General features: G+C 40.1%; 1 long non-coding RNA gene across 1 annotated transcript; it reads right to left on the bottom strand.

The window, feature by feature from the left end:
* Nucleotides 1–578: 578 nt before the first annotated feature.
* On the bottom strand, nt 579–1,652 carry LOC148315536 (uncharacterized). Its single transcript, XR_015840845.1, has 3 exons — nt 1,350–1,652; nt 1,108–1,161; nt 579–1,018 (listed from the first exon to the last, which is right to left on the bottom strand). It is a non-coding gene; the product is annotated as an uncharacterized LOC148315536 (long non-coding RNA).
* Nucleotides 1,653–4,454: the final 2,802 nt, after the last annotated feature.

Raw genomic sequence — 4,454 nt, 5'->3', positions numbered from 1 at the left:
ATCGCAGGGCACGCAAAGACGAACAACCATCTGCGCTCAAACTCACTCACAAATGCAACCTCCACACAGGAAAGCTGGGTCCCGGGATCGAACCCTGCACCTTGGGACTGTGAGCCGGATGTCCTAACCAGTCTTAACTCATTAAATACCAGCCATTTTCACTGGAGCAACCCACTCAATCCCAGAGTTTTCCTGGGTTTTGACTAATATTGCAAGGCCCACAGAATATTGTATTCTAATGCTATATAGACATGGAGCACACCCGAAGAAAGATGAGACTCTCTTCTTTCAACAGAAAAAAAATGTTTGTTCCTATCTTTTTCCATTCTTGAACAATCGGCATTTGAAAATAGCTAAATTTCATGAAAACTCCAATCCCTGGGGAAAAAACTGAGAAAATGAGCTTTTTGTAAACTGATGCATTTCGACCATAATTTGAACTTTGACACTATTATTTATGGCTTTTATGACACCTCTAACATCTAAATAATGCATGCCTTCTATAAAATAACAAAAAAAAGCACACAAAATATGTTTTTGATAAAATAAATTTATTTGCACATAACACTAAACGACTGAACTGTTGAACTATGTACAAAAATGAAATACATCAGTGTCATACATACTTTTTTTTTGTGTGATATAAAATAAAACAGTTGCCTTGATGCAAGGGCACACAACATAGTTCACACCACATTCTTGTTTCACTCCGTTTGCCTTTGCGCAATCAGACCCGACACTTTCGTTGTGGTCTGGCTTTGCTGGTCCGTGGAAAATAGGCGAGCTTGTGTTTGTCCACTGGGGTTTGTGTGAAAATAATTGTCTGGGAAGTGATTGCTGGCATCCGCGATGTGCTGCAGAAGCTCATCCGTGAGAAACAGCTGCAGGAAATCAGCTGGCTCCTCAGACTCCAAATGGGCAGCGGCATTCAGTGGTCCAGGGGTTGCTGTAAAGTCGATTTTCCTCGGTTGCCATCCAGTGTGACGCCATCCGGAACCACTGCTTCCTGATGCACAACCTGTAAATTACAGAAATATAAACAATTGGAAATATATATTTATTGCTGCATTTTATTGCTGGCGTGTGAAGTTTCATATTATAATTTACCTTTCTTTACACCAACAAGACGAGGAGGAACTTTCTTGCCGCGGGATGCACAATCTGTGAATTTTAGAAAGTATGCATGATTACCACACCATTCAGTATTGTTGTTTCCTCGTCGGGGAGGAGATACGCTCGCGTCTAACTGCACATTTATGCGACATTTTCTGCCCGCAAGATGCATGATATGTACAATAAAAGCATGAGGGGTAAAACCACATGTTCAATGGTAACTTGCGAGCGCTTACCTCCTCGTTCGGGGGGGGATCTGGTGAGGACTCTCAGCTGCTTTGGCTATTGTCCGAAGGCAGGCGATGCAGGCCGCAAGGCACGCGCACCCTCTTTAGACGCCTGTTTGTTGTGACGACGACGAAGCGTCATCCTCTCAACCAAAGCGTCTCCATCGCCTTGATGCTTTTAGGAAGCTTTTTTTTACAAAAAAGCATTCCTCGATCGTCATTTGCTTGGAGGATTTCATTGCTAACGCTACTAATGCGACTGCTGCTAGTGCTGCCGATGCTGCTGCTACCCACGCTGCTCTCCACACTTATAAGTCTACCCCAGGATCCCGCCCCCCATTTGTACCTCTGGCGCAGATTCAAGGCGGATCTTTTGCACCTCTGCCCCCTGCTGGGTGATTTTTACATGATTCACAATGCGGACAAGGCTGATTCTCAGTCAGAGGTTGCATCAGACCCTTATGTACACTATGACGTAAAAAAGACAGGAAACGTACTTATACGTCTTTGGTAGAGGGCGCCATTGCATTAAAAGACGTCTTTGTACGTCTAAGGGAGTAAATGAGTTGAACAAAGTACAGGGTCCTTCACCTGACTACAGATGATCTTCTGGGGACTTTATTTGGTTTTAATCACTTTTGGGGTCTGTATCTATGCACACTCCCTGGTTTTGCTACCTTCCCGGGTACCACATACACACTGCTTAGTTTCTCTGCCTTCGTGGGTACCACATACATATTGCTTGGTTTCTCTGCCTTCCTGGGTACGACATACACACTGCCTGGTTTTGCTACCTTCCTGGGTACCAGTCACACAAACGTCAGACGACTCAGCACATACCGACTGTCTCAGCACTACACACTTTCACTCCAAGGCAGTGCTGTGAACCAACTTACTGACAAGAGGTAGTATATAGAATTTTAAAAAGTGCTTGAAAGGTTTTGTTCATGTAAAACCAACAGATTATGACATTATTATTATTATTTAAATCAGTATTAAACAGCATCAGCATAGGTTAAAGATATTATACAGACTATATACGATAAAAAAATACTAAACCACCCTTGCTTTTCCGTCATTTCTTGTATAAGTTAACACACAGATGTATAACATTTGTTTATACAAATATAACGATTAAAAAGTAGCTGATTAGAGTTTTAATTTTGTATTCATTAATCTGTAATAAAAATGGACATATTTTGGTTAATAAAATTAACAAGAAATAAAAGTAAAGGGTGTTCTAATACTTTTTTCAAGATTGTCCTAACATACATTTAATGTTTACAGTATATGTCTTCGGAAGAAGCGCAGCATTAGATTTTTTTTTTTGTTCTCTCTCTTTGACTTCTGAATTTGAATTTCTGTCACAGATGTGCTTGAATTCTATTTTGGATGATTTGTGTTAAACTGCACAAATATTTGAAGAGCCATAGAATTCAAGAATCACACCAGTGCTGCTACTCCTCCGAACGGGTGAACGCCCTTGATTAACAACCTGCGTTGAGGTGGCTTTTGAGATTCGTGGTGTGGGAGAAAAATCTCTGAAGGCATTCTTAGACTTCAAGAGAGGGTCCACAATTTTCAAAGACACACTTCCGTCTGAATCAGAGGCCTCACTTGTATCCGGAATATATTCATCTCCACTGTCATCTGAGTTGGAGTAATAATGCTTATCCATTCCAAAGTCAGCCTGTTTTTTTAATCTAAAAAACAACAACAACGAAATATAAAGGATAGAAGGCAGGAGACCAATAATGGATGGCCGAGTGGTCTATGGCGCCGCGTTCAGGACCCAGTCTCCCCAGGAGGCCTGGGTTCGAATCTCGAATTTCCCCATTGTGGGACTAATAAAGGGAATATTATTATTATATTATTAAATATATGCAATTTGCTTGTAAGATTCCCTGAAATCTATATGGGTTGTTTACCTGTATACTTTTGGTCCTCCTGAGCCTTGGGATAGTAATATGGTCTGGGTCTGAGGCGCAAAGTTCAGGGGCAGGATTTGACAATGATTCGTCAGAATCTGTGTCGTTATTCCAAGGAAGATTCAGCCCATATTTTTTGTCCAAGGGAGGAGACTGGGTTGCATCAGAGTCCAAGAGAAAATTGAGAACCCATTAAATACTTAATCCCCAGAGGAATCTGCACAGAAAAAGGTCTTAATTCTATTTGAAAAAAAAAAAAAAAACTAAAATATTGATGAATGATATGACAAAATAATGTAATAACAAAATTAATTGACCGTAACAAAAAGCTCCCGGGAGGAAAACTACATTAAATGTTTTTTTAACAGGGCAGTGAAAATATTGGAAAATAAAAACGATAAATAAAATAATATAAAAAAAGAATTCAATGTGTATCGATGGACCCATATGAAATACTTATATCGCTATGTACTTATCAGCCATATCGCCCAGCCCAATATGTAACTGCAACTTCAAAACCTCGGGCCATAACAGGATTGTAACATGGGATGCATATCTTCATTCCTAAATTTGTAGATCCCGAGGAGGCTGCTCAATGGTACTGGTAATCTAAACCTCAACCAATTCGGTCACAGCCAATGTTCTCCATCCTTGTTAAGAAGTTTTGAAATGATTTAATAGATATACTATTGCAAACTATACCAGAATTTTAGACATTTTAAACTTTTGATCACAATTTTACCTATTTTCTAAAAATCTGAAGAATCCACATGCCAAATCACCTGCTGTGGACACATAGGTTCTGTTCTGACAGATAATTCAGTTACAGGTTGTGTACTTAAAGCCAATAAGAGGGCAATGCAGCAGTCGACAACCTGACGAAAGCTTAAGTCTCCCAATGAGAGAACTGTAGTGGCTGGTAGGTTCTTAGATTGTAACATAGTAAAGACATATACTAGGCATAACTGTATATCATATGATGATGAGGGAAAATATTATTAGCTACGATTTATGTCCAGATATATTAGAAAACTTGTCCAACCAGCACAGGTCTATCTAACTGTAATTTTAACATCTCAAGACACGACAGGATGACCACATGATACGCATACCTCCTTTTCAGAGTCTGTCAAAACTTGAGAAGGCTGCTTCGATGTTCTGGTGGCATCAACCTCAGCCGATTCAG

This window comes from Idiotropiscis lumnitzeri, unplaced genomic scaffold (genome assembly GCF_059441095.1).
Source record: "Idiotropiscis lumnitzeri isolate Australia: NSW breed Sydney's pygmy pipehorse unplaced genomic scaffold, RoL_Ilum_1.0 HiC_scaffold_108, whole genome shotgun sequence".
In the NCBI taxonomy this organism is placed as follows: Eukaryota; Metazoa; Chordata; class Actinopteri; order Syngnathiformes; family Syngnathidae; genus Idiotropiscis; species Idiotropiscis lumnitzeri.
This window is presented reverse-complemented; position numbering and strand designations above follow the sequence as displayed.